Below are 20,855 nucleotides of genomic sequence, written 5' to 3'. Positions count from 1 at the left end.
GTTTAGGTGTCAGAAGATGATAGTCAAGTGTATCGTGCCCTGCATCTCCCTTTGGAATGTCAGTCGGACAGGAGTAAAACTTCTGCATTCTAGAAGTTACAGATCCTATTGCGGAGAAACATTAGGAGCTACGAAGCAATATTTTTTTAACGTGTTTGAGCAGTGACTGGCACGCAAAGGTCCTGTACAAAGGTCCTGTGCAAAGGGCCGTGGGCCAGGGGCCGCGTTTTCTTAACTCTTCTCTGGTTGTCTGGACGATCACGTTTTGTTCTCACAACGATGCCCGGATGTTCTCTTTGGCTCTGGCTTTTGGCTCAAGGACAATTGGTGGACACTGATGAGGGGACTAAAAAGCACTTCGTCATTAAGAAATAACATGATCCCATAATGCTAGTGATATTACTAGCAACGGCTCGGAAACGCTACAAATAACGTTACAGAATACAATACTCAAAAGTCAACATAGTGCACCATGTGGAAAAGGAAATACTTGTCGAATTGCTGCCGAGCAGTTCAACTGCACAATCTTTTATAGGTTACAGCTTTAAACCTAACTGAGCCCTGTATCCTTAATTTACTCTTTCTGCTTAAGAGGGGAGATATTATAGGTTATCCCACCGTGTGTTGAGGAGTTTCCACGGCTAATACGCATAAAAGTAACCGCCGGGGTATTGCCTCCCAAAAACAACGGTATGATTATGGTATTGGTTCCCAAAAAGAACGGTATGATTATGAGGAACGTCAAAGTGGCGGGCTACTGAAAATTTCCACCACCTGGGTTTTTTTTCAACGTGCTGCTCAATCTCGGCACATGGGCGTCTATCCCCTCATATGCATCAAAAACAAACCATGTGGGCTTTTTACGCATATGAGCCTCCCACGCAATACGTTCTTCGAGAGTCCCGCGGCGTTTGGCGTTGTCCGCGGCTCTTGAAAGCATTTTCGCATAATACTACGCTGTTTACCGGAGCTGAATCGTCGCTAATTTTTTTTTGAAAACTGCGTTGAACAGCTACAGGGGCCGCACTGCTCACGCGGAGTAGAGCGAGTAGCAATCCATTTGCGGGATCCTTCACTGTATCGCATGTATTATAGCGAAGAGACGTCGCTGCCACCGCTGCGTGCCGTGACATCAAAGTTTTTTTACTGCGATAACAATTATGTGGACAGTCTACACGGGTTTTTGCCGTCGCCGTCGTGTCCCTCCCGTATGAAGTCGAAATTGGTAAGGTCCCCCAGCGCATCGTATGTTCGAGCGCGGGTAAAAGTGCGCCAGCGGGGGCGACGAAAGCGGTCGAAGCAGAGATCAAACGAGCCGGCCCATTTCCGTCGCTTGGAGGGTGCATGCGATAACATCACTCCGCTCGGGAGGCCTGCCATCGAAGCAGACAGTAAGCGCCCCGCCTGTCTTTTGCGACCGTGAAAAGACGCAAGGGGAGGTGGTGTCGCGCGAGCAGCAACTTTGAACTTTGAATCTAAGGGCGCGGTCGCGGTCGCTGGCACGCATGCTATCGCGACAGCCATCACAGCGGGCGGCTCGTATACCCTTCTACGTGCTGCGCTCTCAACGCGAAGTGACTATGCGGTGAGCGTCTATCAGCGGCGGTATTCTCTTACACCAGAGTTTTGTAGTTACGCGAGATCACATAAAAAACAGTTAGCTGCCAGCCTCACTTCGTATAACACTACAATTTCTTGCTATCGCATTCATTGCTTCGCCCTTGCGGTGAAACTGTGACATTTTAATTTTATAGTGGAAGTAGTAATCTATTGTGTTCGACGTAAGGAGTCGAGGCGACACCTTGCTGAGCAAGGAATGACCCAACCGGCCGTGTATACATATCGCTTAAGTAGCTGCGTGGGCAGCGAGGGGAAGAGAGACAAGGAAAGAAGGGGCAAACGAAATCTTAGCACATGCGCGATAGCCCGTTCTGATACATATGATAAAACATCTGCGCGTTCAATAGAATATTATGCGTCGCATTCATGCTAACCGTTTTCCTCCATTGACAAAAAAATATTTAAGGCTTTTTTCTGAAGAAAACTCGCACCTGGTAGCCGTTTCACTGCGATGGCGTACAGGAAATGACGGTAGAGATTTCGACTCGGCGCACATACGTTGGAGGCTTCTGGCGGCATTTCTCTGAATCGTTCGCCACTTTTTCTGAACCCACTTCTTACGTGTTCGCTACCTTGCCTTCCACCACGGTATAAGAAAAATAACTTTGGTGTTGATATTCCGCCACACGGTGCGTCAAGATAGTGTTCGGCGCTTTCTGTCCCTTCAGGCCCCGACGAAACTGCGGCCGGCGCATGTACCATAGAAGACGAGCTGCGCACCTGACAACGCAGCGTTAAAACCACTTACACCATGTCGTCGAGGCGGCTGCGGCGTTCGCCTCACTCACCATTTTTTGGTCGAGAAAAACGCGGCATTCGTTTCTAGCTCCAGTTGCTAGCGTACACAGTGCTCTAAGAAAAATAGAAGTCCCTTCTATAGAGGTGCCTTCAGACCCCACGTCGCAGCGCCCCCTACGAAACTGCGACCGGCGCATGTACTATAGCCGAACATTATCTGGACCCGCTCTCCGCCGCGGAGGCGGGCGGGTGTCACCACTTAAATTACTTTTCTTACAACGTGCCTCAGACACTGCCACCGCAGTAAGGGATAGCTCACCGCTCTTCCATAGCAGAGTTGGTTGTTCCCTTAACGGTTCATTTTAGTTCTAAACATGCAGTTACTTTCCAAGGCTTCCAGCCAATTCTGCAGTTCTCTAAGGGACGCCTTCGCGCTCTTCCATAGTTAGTACGTTGTACTCTCAATCGTCGCCATTGTTGAAGGCCTTAGATCTCTATGTTTCAAGATCGTGTGAAGTACAGAAAATATTACGCGAGCTTGCGAGCGGTGTGTCCTTTTTGTTTTCGCGGCCTCCACAGTAGCGAATAAATAAATAAATAAATAAATAAATAAATAAATAAATAAATAAATAAATAAATAAATAAATAAATAAATAAATACACCAGACACTCGGTCCTTTATGCATTTGCCTGAGACAACCGGAAGGCCAAATCCATCTTATATTTTTCATCATTCTGCTTCATCTGAGTCTTTGCGTATTGATACTCTCTTCCCCCTTCTCTCCTCCCCTGAAAGCTTGCGGCACCTAACGTGGTTTTGCACAGCCTCCGGGATTTAGGGTACGGCAAACTTTCTGTATCTCACAGGGTTTTGCACATCCTGCGTGATTGGCCTGCTTTTGATCAAACGATGATGGCATCTGATGACGTCGTTACGTAACGATAACGTCGCAAATTCTGGCCATGTGATATCATGACGACGTCACAGGGTGGCGTCACTGATGGCGTCATGTTACATTGAAGTCACGTGAGTGAGGGAGTGAAATAACTTTATTGGAGGTCTGGCGTGTACGCGAGCTCCTCACGCACCAGGCTAGTCCATCTTGGAACCGGCAGGTGTAGCCCACAGGGCCCGACGCGGGCATGCCGAACAGCCAGGAATTGCTTGTCTAGAGTGGAGCTACGTAGAAGCGAGTCCCACTCCTCCTTGCAGAAATTAGGGATTCTAGACTTTCCCAGAGCGTGTGTGTCATAGTGGAGGTCCGCCCGCAGGAAGCGCAGGCGTGGTCGCTACGTACGTCGGTATATACTTCTTGTACAACGGCCAGACATGGATAAGGGCCGGTCTTGTGCCGAAAGTCATGCGACCAACGGAGCTGCCTATTGCGCCGCGTGTCACGTTCGGCTGGTAGAAATCGAGCGCTCTGAATACGCTCGGCTGGTTCTTTCAAAGCAGCACGCTCGTGCTCCGAGCGTTCTAAGGCGCTCTCACTTTGAACTCATTGCGCGACCGGAATCTCATGACGTCACTCCCGCACCTCGTCTGTTTGCAACAGAGGAGGCGTTCGGCACGGACACGCGTTCTCGGGCTCGGATCAAGTGCGGCCTCCGCATTGTTTCAATTTGAATCAAAACAGGCGCTGTAAGAAAACAACAGCACCTGCTCACTGATGGAGTGCATCCCGCTGTCTAGGCTGAGGCTCAACCACTAGGCTACCGCTGCTGCCAACATTAACTGAAATCTAAATTTATTTCGCAGCTTAGCCCAGGAACTGTAAAGATCTCTGCTGAGCGGATCACTTACTGTTTCTTTATGTTCGCTACACTACAGTCTGAGAGGGTGAGCGCTAATTTGTAAATGTTTTTATTTCCCTACTCGGACATTTTATCATGAACGTATTGCCAACGTTCTTACAGAATCCACCTAAGCATGCTGTTTTATGCAAAAAGCTCTCTTTCGATAAAAATCGGTCAGCAACATATCAAAGACGTGCATATATTACGGACACTGTGAAACTGCTGCCCCACAGCATTTTTCCCTAAGCACATGTCGAAAGCCTCTAAATTCCTGTTGTTCCCTTTAGCATTGTCATAGAAGGCTTCTCTTTCATGTTTGAAGCCGCTTTCATCGTTTATTGCAAGGTTCAAGCTGCTTAATATAGCTTTGTATGTTTATCCTGCGGCGTAGTTTTCCTAAAATTCTTTACTATCTCTTTTCTAAAGTAATCTCATTCACGTCAACTAGAGCCACAATCAGCATTCTTAAATTTTTGGCGCGTGTTTACATTTGCCTACACTCGCGGATAACGTTTTTTTCCTAAAGAAGGGCAAGCGACGAGGGCGGGACTTCCGCACGTGTACTCCTACGCGATGTCGCCCGGTTTGGCGCGCGTTTCGCACAAGTTGTGGAAAGTGACGGCTGCACGCAATCAGCGCTGCATACCAACGCAGAGGTTGCTTAGCGTTCGGGGTACGCGCAAAAGGTGCGACTTTTTCACGTGTAAGAAAAAACGCGAAGCGAAGACGTGTAAAGCATAACAAATCCAAATATCGCACGTGTGCTCTGCCTCCTGTCTCAAAAAGCTACATGTAGAAAACGAAGGAGTATTTTTTTATATGTGACGTAGAAAATACGGACGCAGTTGTGGGACTACGTTCATTAGCCGTAGCATACGCGCTATTCGGCTCTGTAGCCTTCGCTTTATCGCCAAGAAAAGGTATTGCTGTGAGCACAGTTGCCTAGCGAAGCTCCTTTTTCAATAGCAATAATATTAATTGGAGTTTTACCTCTTAAAACCATGTCATGATCATGAGGAACGCTGTAGTGGAGGGCTCCGCAAATTTCGACCATTTGGGGTTCGTGAACGTGCACCTGAATCTAAGTTCCCGGGCTTCAAGCACTTGACCTCCATCGGAATGTAGCTGCCGAGGACGGGATTCAGTCCCGCGACCTTCGGGTTAAATGTCGAGCACAGTACAAGCCGATGCAATAGTACAATAAAGCACTACTACCACAATATAGCTTCACATAGAATAACAAATAAGTAACAAAGATACAACACGGAAATACTTGGAAAAGACTTGAAAAATAGAAGAAATGCAGTAGCTTGATGAAAGAGGGCATAAGCTTCGCTGTTTTGACCAAATAAAACCTCCTTGGTTTTGACGACCTTCACGGAGTGAATCTGCCTTGATCTTATACAGTGCATGGTGTAATATAGGGAAGAGATATCGCACGTATAGTTGCGTGCCGCAATATAACAGTGTTTTTTTTTCTTCACTTCAGGATAAAAGTAGCAATGCAGGATAAAACATCCGCGCATTTTGTAGAATAATATTCATATCGTCCATGCCAGCCACTTGGCTCCATCGACAAGAAAATTATTTACGGCATTTCTCGGAGAAAGGTGGGACTTCCATGCCGTTTCGCTGGGATGACGTACAGGTAAAAAAACACATATACGTCGACTCTACGCATTTGCGCTAGTGCCACTCTTTGCCAGTTATTTCCTTCCTTGGCTCAACGCTATCAAATTGTGCAGTACGTTGTACTATTAACCATCATTTTAGATGCGAAGCATCTTATAGCGGAGTTCAAACTGGTGGTGGTGGTACCAAGGTGGTACCCTCTCCACACACCTCCTCTCCACTTCCCCTCTCCCGTCCCCCTATCCACTTCCCGTTTCCCTCTTTCTACTTCCACTCTCCACTCCCCCTCTCCACTTTCCTCTGAAACGCCGGCTAGACATGCCGAAATTCTCTCCTGCGCAACGCCGCGATGAGCGCCAGCGTATGCGCGTCCCTCCCCCTCTCCTCTCTTACCCTGCCCCCTCTCACGCACCTGTCGACCGCGTTACCCGCTCGCTTTGTGAGAATTAACGCCCAGGCTTGAGGGAAGACACGACGCGCGGTGCGTTCCTCTTCGCGTTCCACGACGCGAGGTCGGTAGCATGCCCGAGGTCGGTAGCATGCCGAACGAACGCTAACGGAACGCGATCGTGCAAGTGCTCCGGCTTCGCATCGCCTCATGGTCCCCTTTAGCGGGAAATGGTGTAATTTTGTTCTAAACATACTGTTACTTTCCAAGATTTACAAAACTTTCTACAGTTCGTGAAGGAACAGGTTAGCGCTCTTCCACAGAACAGTACATTGCACTCTTAATCATCGCTAATTTACGTTGAAAACCTTAGATCTCTCTGCTTCAATGTTGTGTGAGGTACAGAAAATATCACGTGAGCGCGCGAACTTCTCGTGAGTAAGAACAGAAGGGACTGTTTTGCCAGCAAGGGCGAAGCAGTGAATGCGATAGCAGTAAATTGAATATTATCTGAAGTAAGGGGAGCAGCTAAGTCCTTCATAATCCGATCTCGCGAAACTCTACAAAATGCTGTCGTAAGGGAAGACTTTGCGGATGCTTGAGCTTCGCCTTCGATTGTAGGACGCAGTGAACCCCGTGAACATCGCCTTTTCAACCGCCAGACTGGCTTTGCTTCAGGGTGGACACCATGCAGCAAGGAAAGGAGCGTCTGTGCGCATAACATTGGCAGTTTCACATTATCCTATAATGCCTACTGCACCGATTGTTGCGAAGTACCCTCTAAGACATAATTCTTCTTTTTGCGAATCGATTTGGCAGAGTATCCCCTACGCGTCATGTACGGCAACATGCGCATCCGCGTAAATGCACAATCGGTTGATGTTGCTGATAATGACGAAGGAATATGCCCGTGCGCTTTAAACCAACTCACCGATTGGTTGGTTTACTAACCAATAGATTGGTTGTTTTAAACTAACCCAAAAGCCAACGGCACCTGCTCATTGATGGAGTACATCCTACAGTTTAGGTTGAGGCTCAACCGCTAGGCTACCGCTGCGGCCAACATTAGCTCTACATTTATTTGGCTGCTCATTTCATGAAGTGTAAAGATTTCTGCTAGGCGGATCACTTATACACTGTTTTTTATATGTTTGCTGCACCACTAAGTGAATCAATGAACGCTAAAAGTACCTACTCTGACACTTCGTCATGGACGTATTGCCTACGTCCTTATCGAATCCACCTCAACAAGCTGATTTCTACAATAAGCTCTCTTTCGATAAAAGTCCGTTGGGTAATATAAAAAGGACACGCGTATATTACCTAGACTATGAAACTGTTTCCCTAAGCTTTTATCCCTGAGCACATGTCGATAGTCTCTTAATTCTGTTTTCCGCTTAGCATTGTTCTGCAAGGCTTCTCTTTCATGTTTTGAACTGCTTTCATGGTTTAATACATGGTTTAAGCCGCCTAATATGCCTTTGTATGTTTATTCTGCGTCGTAGTTGGGTGATTCCAGCGTAAGATTGAACAAACGATGGCTGGTCGACCTCTTAAATTTATTTCAAGATTTTACATAATATTGCCTGATGAGTGGAAAGAGGAGACCCGCAATTTGTTTTGCCGCCAAAAATTTTTTCGAAGCACAGGAAATCAATAATGACGAAGCGGTGGAGTGGAGCGCTCATCCGCTCTGCTGTTTTGGCCTAATTTCGTTATGAATTTCACAAAATATATTGAAGTTAGGTAGCTGAAATCTCTGTAACTAAATATATGCGTGTTTTTGCTTCTGCTCAGGTATTTTTAGTTTTTATGTGTAGTGTAGATGTTTTTATAAAAAAACCTCAAACTGGCCCAGGAAACGTTATTTTCTACACTTTGAAGGTCTTTATCTCAAAAAAGCCTTGTAGCAGAGCGACAAACATTCCGCATTACGTTCTTCGCACACTTATCTACCAAACTGCCGAATCTTATATAGCTTTTCTGTAAAAAGATTCGATCGGGTGAAGTTCAATAAAACACCAAACAATGGAAACTTCTGACGACAATAAAAAAAAACATTTTTTATATTCCTAAAATTTGTCCACTTATTCTCCTCCACATCAGCTTTCCCAATCATTGAAAACATGTTGCATAGTTTTGTTGCTCTAATAGTTACGGCCCCTCTAATGAGACCCTTAGGCAAGGACTGGCAATTCTGACTTCTTGCCTAGCAAGTGTATAAAATGCAGGCAGGATTGAATTTCTTTTTATTAAAAGGCGAGCAGGTTATGGCGCTCGACTGCTGACCCGAAGGTCGCGGCACTGATTCACCGGCCGCGGCGGCTGGATTTCGATGGAGGCGAAAATGTCTGAGGCCCGTGTACTTGGATTATGGTGCACGTTAAAGAACCCCAGGTGGTCGAAATTTCCGGAGCCCTCCACTAAGGCGTCTCATAATCATATTGTGGTTTTGGGACGTTAAACTCCAGACATTATTATTATTAAAAGGCCAGCAGTACCGAAAAACGTGTCGGCGGCACTGAAGACGTTAATTTTGAAATTATTTGGTTACTGAAGCAGCCACGAGCGCGGGGCTACCAAGCAGGCGCGCGCGTACCCGAGATGCTCGTTGTAAGAGACGGCGCAGTGAGAGCTCGTTTTCGCGTCCTCAGACCGATTGATTCGAAACAGCAGCACCTCTCGGGTGACCTGAACGCACGTGCACTGGAGCTTCGCTATTCTATCCGACCTCTATTCGCATCGCAGCTAGGCGCTGATAACACGGCGGAGACAGAAGCAGCTATACATGAGCGCTCGCTTCATGCACGCTACTTCCAGAGAAATTGCGCGGCGCCAGTTGCGATCAGTGGAAAGCATGAACGTTGCGCTCCAGTGGCAAATCAAAATATGGAATGTCCAAGGAAAGAAAAGCAAAACTATCGGTAACTGGATGCGCTTGCCTATCTTAGATGTCGGTTGCAGACGGCCTGAACTGGCCGCGTGTTCGGTCCGTTATTGACACTTCATTCGACGCCGATAGTGTTTGCGCTTTGCTCTTACTCTACTCCTCCTGTGCGTCTCATGGCGAGGTAGTATAGCTCTGAATGAGTGTACTGTGGAGACTATCTTTCGAAGCACAAGAAGCTTAATTATTGCAAAGAAACCAAAGTTTCGCAGAGTTACCGACACAGACATCAATGCTTTGAAGGAATGTTTAACACCCGAAAGATCAGTGACCGTCAGTGAGACTGACTACTTGTGCTACGCGTGCTTTTGCTACCACTGCAATAAAAGATCTCCAAGGAACGCGCAGTTGAACGATAACATTCTTATGCCCCCTGAAGAAGAAATCGATGTCATCAACCAGATAACTGCTACTACCGGCGTGTCCTCTTGAAACCTCCTGGCACTGTTAGAAGCCGGATCAGGCCAGCCTACAATCAACAGAAAACCAAGTGAGGTGCAGAATGGGGCAGAAGGCGGTAGCCGAAAGTGCTCGCTGCAAGATACGGCGGGCGTGTAGTTAAGGTGATGCATCGGGAAATTCAGCTGAAGGAAAGTGCTGGTTCTGCGCGCATTGGACCGAAAACTTTCGGCAAGTCATTGCAGCAACGACGGCACCCCAGAAACGCTGTCAACTCCTCACTCTCTTGCCATCCACACTAGCGAAAAATTTGATTAAGAAGCTTATTTCTTAAGCATGGAAGCATCGGATCTTCAGACCTGCATGGTGCGCTGAGCCTTTCCTAAGAGTCTCATTGGAGGGGCCATAACTATTAGTGCAACGAAATTATGCAATATGTCTTCAATGATTGCGAAAGCTGATGTGGAGGAGAATAAGTGGACAAAGTTTAAGAAATATAAAAAATGTTTTTTTAATTGTCGTCAGAAGTTTTCATTGTTCGGTGTTTTCTTGAGCTTAGCCCGATCGTATCTCTTTACATAAAAGCTATATAAATATGATTCGGCAGTTTGGTAGATACGTATGCGAAGAATGTAATGCGGAATTTTTGTCGTTCTGCTACAAGGCCTTTTATGATAAAGACCTTCATAGTAAAGAAAATAACGTTTCCTGGGCCAATTTTGAGGTTTTCTTATAAAAACATCTACTCTACACATAAAAACTAAAAATGCCAGTGCAGAAGCAAACACATGCATATATTTACGTAAACAAATTTAAACGGCCTAACTTTGGTATATCTTGCGCAATTCATAACACAAATTGGCCAAAACACCACAGCAGATGCGCGCTACACTCCACCTCTTCGTCATTATTGATTTGCTGTGCTTCGAAAAAATTTTTGGTGGCAAAACAAATTGCGGATCTCTCCTTTACACTCATCAGGCAACAAAATACAAATTTTTGAAATAAATTTAAGAGGTCGACCAGTCATCGTTTGTTCGATCTTACGTGGAATCACCCAGTTCTGCTTTCATTGTTAACTATTTTTTATCTAGAGTAATCCAATTCACATACACTAGGGATACAATCAGCATTACTAAACCTTTGGCGCTTGTATAGACTTGCCTAGTCGCAGAGCGCAGAGCGAAGCTCGTTTTTTTAAGAGGTTACTTACAGAGAACTCTTTTAATAATCACTTCAGCGTATGCTGACACGGAGGAGCCTCGCCTTCGAATAGAACACTGTTGAGTTCAACGTAATCTCCACTGGAGGTGGGTTTCACAGTTTCAACTCTTCTCAAACCTATAGTGTGGGCCAACTAAGAACAACTACTCTGTAAAAGATATACTGATGAAACGCATAGCCTACCGCAAATGTGGTTAATAATTGAGTTAGCGTGGTCTATTACCTTATGTAATTAAACGCCGTCCAGTTAAGAATGTTCAGCGCACAGAGGGTGCACAGGAACAGTGGATTGTATGAGTACAGCGCCTTTAGAAGAGCAGCGGTGCAGCCAGTTGTTGCCAGAGGGAAACTCTTACAGAACGCAGTGCTGAATTATTATTTATTTATTCGATATGCATGAACAAATACACAAGAACACAGAGGGAATTGGCAGAGACGAGGCTGAAAAGTGCCACCTACAGGGGCACAAGGCATGCCTACGCTTTCGGGGCGCAGATGAACGTAAAACTACACACCGAAACAGCACTGTTCGGGTTTGATGCTTCAAACCACGCGTAAGTGCCATACAGTGTGCTGAAGTAAGGTGGACACTTATAGTTTAGAGTGCTTCGAAATCCCGTCTGGGTGGGAGCAAATATAGTGAAATCAAAGAAAACGCCGAGCGAGGTAAAAGCGCAAACGTTCCGGCTCCCTCACAGAAGCCAAAACGTCTTTTTTTTAATTGTTTTAACCTCTGTAAGTCTTTTCTTTTATTTAACTAAATTGGACATCTAAGTTTATTAAGTTATCAAGTGCTTGTGAAATAGCGCTATGCGACAAAGGTGGCGAATTTCTATGCAACAAAAAAAAAGAGTATTGATCGATCTGCCCAGTACAGATGATGAAATCTGCTGCACTAATAAGAGTAATAATAATAATATTTTAACGTCCCAAAACCACCATATGATTATGAGAGACGCCGTAGTGGAGGGCTCCGGAAATTTCGACCACCTGTGGTTCTTTAACGTGCACCTAAATCTAAGTACACGGGCCTCAAACATTTTCGCCTCCATCGAAATTGCAGCCGCCGCGGCCCGGATTCGATCCCGCGACCTTCGGGTCAGCAACCGAGCGCCATAGCCACCAGACCACCGTGTCGGGGCGCACTAATAAGAGGAGTTCCAGTTCAATGTTCGTCGCGGACGTGTCAGCTTTTAAGACAGTGTTCTGTATGCAATAGACGGGCGTAAGCTGGCTGCTTCGAAATGAGAGAGAGCAGAGTGAGCAAAAGTGTTGTCACCTGAGGCGACAAACAATTTCCCTCATGCACTCCCGAAGGAACTTTAAAGGGCCCCTTACCAGGTTTGACACTTTGGAGCTAACGAACGCAATGCATACACTGGGCGTTCACGATCACGTCTGCCAAAATTTGCAACGCTACGCGCCGCGGAAATGGGTCAAATTTCAAGGTGAACGCTGCTTGCCCTTCCTCTCGCGGGCGCGCGCTTTAGAGAGTGAGGGGATGACGTACATGAGAAAATGGCCCTACGTAGATGGTAGTGCTGTGACGTCGCTCCACTACGTAGACGACTGTGCTCTGACGTCGCCAACAGTAGCACGTGACACTGCCACAATTATTTGACACGACATGTGTTGTTTGTGTAATTTGTTGGTTGCATAGATTAATACAACTTGAGAGAAATAATGAGACACACAAAGGGAATGTGTGCGTCTTTTTCATTTTTTTTCGTGAATTGCAGCGAGATGCGGGGCTAATGTGCCTCCCTTTCCCATGCGTTTGTGTCCCCGCGGTTAGCGCATCGAGCAGACGCCAGCCCTGGAAACGAAAGTAATGTTCTGGCGCGTTCGAGCACTCATTATGCTCATTTATTCTACCGCGTCCAAGTAAACGTTAATGCAGCACTGGCTCATGATACCGCCACTCTCGTGCCCGTACAAATGCCGCAACTTTCATGCCCGTCCTGCAGAAAGAGGCAGTACACCACAGAGAACGCCGACACAACGCCCACGGCCGCTACATAAAAAAAAAAGTAGCGTCCGTGCGACGCCCCTCGCGTGCTCGGGCTGGCTCGGGCTGGCTCGGGCACGTCATGCGCACGTGACCATGCATGCGCATGACGCGTTCATGCGTATGTGTCAAGTGAAGAGGGCAGGGAAGGGATTTGGCTTGCGAAGGCTACACGGGGCGAATGGCAAGGGTTTGAAACTCGCCTCCTCGCGTCATGGTTTCGCGCCGCTACAAATTATTGTTTTTATCAGCTCGTAATGAACCGATTTCAAAAATTCTTGCGGCATACTGCTCTTCATTCGGCACCCAACAACTTCCAGCGTCTAACTAAAATTTGCTATGTGGCCTGGTGAGGGGCCCTTGAAGGGGCTGTGGCCTAAAGGCGGTAGCAATCATTTTGACGAATGACCTGGAGAAATATTGGCTGAGCAGCGCCGTAGCTTCCACAGTGCTGCAACCATCTTGTGAGATGCACTATAGCCGAAGAAGCCCAAGAAATTCAGAAAACCACGGAAACATGCGAAAACATCACAACGAAAGTAAAGTTTCTGTTCTTAAGAAATTTGCACCATGGCACAGACATAAAAGGCATACGTTCGGCAAGCTAATATCGAATATCATTGAAACTGCTCTAAAATTACCCCATCTCCTCCTTATTACCTTATATATAACCAAGTTCACATTAGGATAATCAATAGAGGTTTTGTAAGATCAGGTATTGGTAAGGTCGTCCAGAGCAATTTGGCTCCAGCAGCGATGTCAGTGCAGGTGCAGGGACGACTTACTGCGCTGCCATAACACAGTACGCAGTACTCTCAATTGCGCACGTTTCAAGCCACGTTTGAGGTACATAAAATATCACGTGGTCGTACGAGCAAGCTTCGCATCCCCTTCGTCATTCGCGCGTTCACACGAGTTGAATAAAAATTACACCATCTCCCACTAAAGAGAACCATGTGGGGATGCGAAGCAGCGCACGGGTCAAATTAAAGTTCCGTTCATCACGGGCACCTTGCCCCATGTTAACGCGTCCCTGCAAGTGGAGCACACCATGAATTCACTGTAGTTGATGTTCCTGTTACTCGTCCCGAACTCTTGTTGAAGCACGCCACGCGGGTTCATCGCGCGTCTGCAGAATCTCGTTCCGCAACGCCACCACGTGATTGCTGAGAGAGTGTAAGGGGTAGAGGCCACAGCGTCTTACCCAGTCCCTTACACAGGCCCGAACGCGCTAGCGGGTGCCAGCACACATGGTTTTGTCTGCGTTACGCCAAGCTAGAATAGCACACAGCAGCCCGGGCCCCTAAAGTGCCCTGAACGTATCATCATCAAGGCGGTCGAAGAACAAGAGGAAGAAGACTTCTCCTTGGCGCGAGCGCGCACTCATATGCCTATGCTAGGTGGTAGAAAGCGGACGGTCGCCATTGGAAGTACGGACACAGCCCAGCGCAAAAGCTGCTTCGCATCTAAAAATGCTCTTGTCATGTCGTTGACCCCTTAGCCTGCCAGATCTCTGGAGCCCCTTTCATGTCTCATATCCCGCGAGAAAAAGAACGAATGCCAGGGAAGGCTACCGGCAGACCACGACGCTGTCTCGTTCGTGGAACCCTGTACGACACCCCTAAACAAATGAAGAATACGCGTGTCTTACCTCGAGTGAGCATTTGCCCTGGAAGTAATTGCGCCAGGTGTCCATACGAGGTTGGCCTTCCGTTTGGTGTCACTGAAAACAAAGGCAATGGTAAGGAAATGATAATGGTTGAAAAGGGGCATACTTTAAAAAACAAGTTTTGATGGTAGCGACTTTAAACTAGCTACGGGTTTTCGGCGCATAATGTACAACAAAGAGATGCGAAACGTACATGTGATAACTTCCAGCTAACGTTACATTCCGGATGCTTTGAATATATCCAGTAACACGGAAGTAGAAAACACACACACACACACCTGATCACGAGGTCATACTAACATGTGCGAATTAAACTGAGCTTATTACTAGCTGGTATCAAGAAAACTTACGCCTCTGACGGATAAGGGTGGATATGGTAAAATAACTGCGGCAAGTTGAGCAGGTTGGTAAATATGCATAACTTCGACTGGGTAGCGCATAAAATACGGATACAAAAGATGGAGACGAAGAAAGCGCAAGCGCTTATGCGGTCTACGTCTCAATCTCTTGTATCCGTATTTTATTCGCTACCCAGTCGAAGGGATGGTAAAATAACTTCTGAGCATTGCTGCAGCTTCCGCACCAACGCACGTGTAACGCTGTTTGTTTAAAATTTGCAATATATATTTTCTATTTATCACGCTTGTGACTGGGTCTGTCACCGATGTGCGATGTACATTCTAATCCGAGAAATTCCAAATATTTTACACTGAGACATGCTACGTGGGGTATGTAGAAACTGCGTGATAGGAAAGCTGTGTGTAAATCCATTTCTTTTAGGTAGGCACCCGGGCACCAAATTCATTGAGAGAAGGTGAATTTTAGCACAGTCTGGGGTGAACATTAGATGAAATATTTGAAGGATTCATGGCGAGTGCTTTAATTTTTTTGAAGCTCGTTTCGTTGACGGTTTAACACCCGCAAAAAGTGTATGAGTAACGCAATCAGTCCTCTGTCGACGATTTCAATCTATCTGGAGCGCGAAGCCAGCTTTTATAAATCTGAACGTTGAACTGCTCTCGCACGTACAGTACTGCGAAAAGACAAATAACCGTTGCGTAATCTAGTACCTGCTTTTTTTTGTGTTAACATTACGCAGACAGTTAGGTCGATATAACCTTTCTTGTCACAAGCTCGTGGTAGAAAGTTTACGTGGTGAAATAAAAAAAACTTCTTTAAATCGCAGTGTATTTAAATACTGGAATTTTCTAAATGTGCAAACTTATTGTGTTGCGGGCGATGGGGACAGTCAAGCTGTGAAATGCAACTTTTTCCTCATCACACATAACCAGGTATACGGGTACTCTTATGTACATGCCATGTGGCTGAATAAACTCAACTCAACCGAAAGAGGAAGACGATGATTGAGTTTCCACCTTTTACGCGGAAACTGATTCATCGTCAGACGCTGCATATTTTTTTTTTATAGAGTAGGTACCCCCCGTCGTCTAATGATGAATATAAAGGTTTTTCAAGTTTAAATTAATCAACATATGAATAAATAAATAAATAAATAAATAAATAAATAAATAAATAAATAAATAAATAAATAAATAAATAAATAAATAAATAAATAAATAGCGCTAGTCTGTGTTGCTCCTCCTTGTTCCCGTGTTCTCGCGCAAATATCTTTACGATAAATATTTTCCCAACTAGGTCGACTCGCAGTATTGCCTAAGTAAAGTTGTCACAAGGAGGTAGCTTGCGAATATTGCTGACATGTTTCTTTTAGGGTGGCCCTTTTTGCACAAGAAGCGTTTGACGAATTTTTATTTATTGATCACATTTCTTGAATCTGCGCGTGTCTTCAGTTTCACTAAAGTGCACTCTCTAGCAGCTTACTATCTCTCTTGCTTTTGAAGCCCCGGATATCCTGTGCACCTGCTTAGTATCTTTCCTCTGGCTGATCGCAGGCAGCGATAATGAGCGCTGCGGCTGGGGCAAGCCTCGGGCCCAACATTTTCAGAGAGCCGCGATCCTCCTATTAGCATAGTGGACCTTAATGAGCAGAACGAATCGTGGTGCCCCGAGGGATCGAGCAACTTCACGGGCGACAGAAAAGATACAAAAGGAGATATTCCCAACCACAAGCAAAACCGCGCAGCTGCTTTCGTGGCGACCATTCTTTGCGTACCGAAGTTAAGCGGAGATGCACCTGTTTCCTTCATTATGTTCTTCACTTCTGTCAACGTGATTCCATTTTATTGCGCAGATCGTCTATTTGTGAATACTTTTACTCATTCACGTCATTCTTTTTCTTCTTGTTCTTCTTCTTCTTCTTCTTCTTCTTCTTCTTATTATTATTATTATTATTATTATTATTATTATTATTATTATTATTATTATTATTATTAATATTATTATTATTATGATTATTGTATTTAAGATTATTTGGGTACACAAAAGGAACCTGAAGATATAGGGAGAGAGCAAGCCTGACAACTGCCACTTAGTCGGGCACAACGCCTGTCTATTCTTTCGGGAAGGGGGAACATAGAGATATGGAAGGTAAGATGAAAGAAAGAGAAAAGAAAATAGGTAAGTAAAACAAACAACAGAGACGGGGACAAAAATAAGCAGTAACAGGAAAAAAAATGCCTATAAATGCGAGGCGAAGACGGTTTTCTTCATGAAAGTTAGCTGGGCATGATGGGCATGGTCACGCCAAACAGCGCTCCCTACCGGAAACAGGCGATCATCAGAGGCGACGCACTTAAGTTCAAGAAGTCCATATTCCTGTCACGACGAGTTCTCTGTCAAAACTGAGCCCTCCACTACGACGAAGCAATCACGGGGAGGAAACGTTACGTTTGCGACACGCTCACCTGGTTGCTGCTTTAGGAGGTCTCGTGGCACTGAGCATTGTATTGTATTGTATGCACGCTTTCTTCTTTCTCTTCGCGGTATTTTGGTATGTTTACACGAATGACAATGTCTACAATATTGATTCGCAACAGCAACTACGTGTTGACTAAGGAAATACTGACTACTGCTGCACGGGTAAGGTAATACTACGAATATGTCGTTCGGGCCAGGACGTGGCCATCCTAAAATGTGAAAGCAGTTAAGTTGAACAGGTGAAGAAAGCGGGCAGTCGAATGGCAAAGTCTCGAAAAGTACGAAATAATCAGAATTGTTCGAGTGACTCGTTTCTTTTTTTGGTGCAACTATTGAAACCAACACACAAGCAAACCAAGGAAAGCATAGCGAACATTATTTGTTGTTGTCAACTGTAGTGTAATGATTGTGGCCTAAATTGAACGGAATTAAAGTGGACGAAAAAGAACCTTTCCCATCAGTGGGATCCAAACCCACGACCTTCGAATTACGTGTCTGATGCTTTACGAATTGAGCTACGACAGAGGGTGCTGCCGCGTCCACTTGGTTGGGTATGTATGTACGTTTTATCACTAGGAGTGTTATCCAGCACCACTCGGAGCCGAGGAGGCGAATGTAGAACACTGCCTTTGCCAGAGGATGCCACGTGGAAAAGGAAAAACACACAATCATCTAAACTGCAGTTTGAAGTTCAACGTCCGGTGAACACTATCGCTACTGAATTCGTTCACGGGGAACCTTCTTACCTTTCGGGAACTGCTGCTTGGCGAAATACCAAGGAAAATATTGCCATTGCACCTTCGATGTCGAAGTATTATTAGAACTATTGCAAACCGGAACTTTGTTCAATAGATGCAATGGCTTCGAATACTGTTGACAGATTGGTATCCTATAATGACTACGTGGAATTGAAGTTAAGGGTAATGCTACTGGACGGGAATCTTCCAGGTGTATTTACGTTAAAAGCTTATCTCGAAAGCCAACAGCTCACTCATAATTTTCATGTTAGTGTGTATCGAAACATACGAATACTGTTTTCAAAAGCATCATTTGTACGTTCATCTTCCGGGTCTCTTTTTTTATTTACAGTTTGTTTTTCGCAAACACTCACTGGATGGACAATTCCAAGAGCTGACAGTCGTTGTTATGTTGCTAGGAAAAGGGGGAAAGAAACGTCTGTCCAAATGTTTGTTTCAACTTTGCGCAGCACCTGAGCCTTCGAGCAAACACAGTATATCGCGTTTTAGAGGTTCGCATAGTGCGCCAACTATTGTTCACCTATCTCGACGAACAAATAGTGTCTCAGTACACACGTAGGCATTCAGGCTTCGGAAAGAAGGCTGTGATGCGGAATGCCCAGGTTGGCACACCATTCTTGTAGGTACATGCACTCCCGTCTCCCTTGGTTCCGTATCAGCACTTTCAAGTTACTTCATTAAAAATTCAAAAGGGCCGCATGGCAAGTCAACTTTCAAGTATAGTGTGCTTCACTCATTGCATTTCTTGGAAAAGATCGTCTTTACCAAATCTTCTTTGATATAAGCTCTTTCTTGAATAGCCTTAGCGTTTAGCACTTTATTGAGAATGTTCATTTCGAAGGGCTTGAAACTGCAAAACACTCAACCATGAGATGCCAGGAGAGCAGAACCAACAAATACACGGCTTTTGAACACAAATGATAGCAGCTAGAAATTTGTAAGAAGCCGTACAATACCGATTATAGTTCTGGCGCAAAGCAGCTCTGTTCCGTGCTCAAAATATACACATCCTCATGACGAGCAGCTAAATGTTTACTTGGACCAACTGAGCAAGAGAAAACTGCAGAACTACGTTGGGTCAGAAAAATTTCGGGGTGCGGGGGGGGGGGGGGTGAGGGGGAAGGGGAAGGGGGTCGGTACAGTCGACTGAAAAGTAAAGCAAGATGGCTTTCAGCTTCCAGTCGTCTTAGACAAATGCCGATGGGACCATGAGACATTCCTTTTTCATTATCGCGAATACAGCAAAAACGAAGTAACCGCGCAGCTCACGCACCTCGATCAATGAGGCGGCGGGCGATTGTTTGGCTTTAGGCTGAGTCGCGCTAGCGCTGCTTTTTTACGTTCCTCAATCACGCTAATGCCGACGAGATGAACTGAAGACACAGCTCACGTGCCTAGATCCACGAGGCGCTTAGGTGTGCGTTTGTTGGTTTTATTTTGTTGTTATTTATGCACCTTTTTGTCCACACAGGCGTTTCTCCAGCCGCCAGGTGACGTTTCTCATGAGGAATTTAAGGTTGTCGTCCTAAAACTAGTTGGGCTTTCCCTCTAGCGTACGGTTGATGTGGCGGTGCATCCTTTAAAGGCTGCACGAATCTACGTAAACAGGAAAGCATGAGACGGCAACCGTTATGCACTTGCGGTATAAGCTAAGGCATCGAAACTAAATGAAATGGAGCTGGCAGGAAACATTCCCCGGCTTCTAAATGCATAAGCATTTCTATACCGACTGAACTAGAAAACTATCTGTTCATTGTCATGTAAGAAAATCATGGCCATAAAGAAAGAAATAAAATGAAGCCACTGGGTTTGAACCCGGACACGCACGCTGCGAAGGTCAGTGTCTTTAGCACTGGGCAAAAAACCAAACTTACGAAATGCGAATTTAGCTGAACCATATGCATGCGTTGTAGCTTCGGTGCAAAACAAACGTCAAGAAAGAGACTTTATAAAAAGACTTTGCTGAATTTCGTGGTAGTTTAGTAAAAGCCCCCTCTAGGACAACACTTTAAACCGACATGGAGGATTGCACATGTCAACAAAGTTTAGACTCTGTGAAAATTTAATGAAAAAAAAATGCCAGGCCTGCGCTGAAACCGCAGCACAGTCACAGCGAAAGCTGGAAGAGCGGCGTTTCTAGAGCCCGTTGTAAGCTCTGTTGGGGCTACAATACAAGTACAGTAGAAAGGTACCCACTACGCCATAAATCACAATTTTTGTGAAGTTGGGAAGCACCTACTAAGCCATTATTCGTCATTCTGCGGAGAAGCGAGGCACCAGCTACACGTCTGTAAGGCATTATGTGCACTTTGTTGACGCGACGACTGATGAAGATGAAGAATTATGGCTCAGCCCTTTGTAATGGGTTGGAAGCTTTAAACGGCCCATCAGTTATGTAATTTGCATTGGGTGACGCCCGGTCGCTATGTCCCTCTCCCGTCATGCTGTATAATATACGTTGACGTGGGAGAGAGACGGGGGGGGGGCTAAGAACTTTACTGAGACCCCGAGGAAATGGATCATGCGCTTATGGGCTTCCTTGGCAAACAATACAAGTGCACTTGCGAGGAACCCACTACGCTATAAATCATTGTAATTTTACTGAGACCCCGAGGAAATGGATCCTGCGCTTATGGGCTTCCTTGGCAACCAATACAAGTGAACTTGCGAGGAACCCACTACGCTATAAATCATTGTAATTTTTGAGAAGTAGGGCAGCAGGCACTGTGCCATTTTTTCGTCATTCTACGGAGAGCCGCGGTACCTGCTAAACGCATGTAAGGCATTATGCGCACTTTGTTGATGCTGGGCCTGATGACGACGAAGAATTATGGCAG

Source organism: Rhipicephalus sanguineus, chromosome 10 (genome assembly GCF_013339695.2).
Source record: "Rhipicephalus sanguineus isolate Rsan-2018 chromosome 10, BIME_Rsan_1.4, whole genome shotgun sequence".
NCBI lineage: Eukaryota > Metazoa > Arthropoda > Arachnida > Ixodida > Ixodidae > Rhipicephalus > Rhipicephalus sanguineus.
This window is presented reverse-complemented; position numbering follows the sequence as displayed.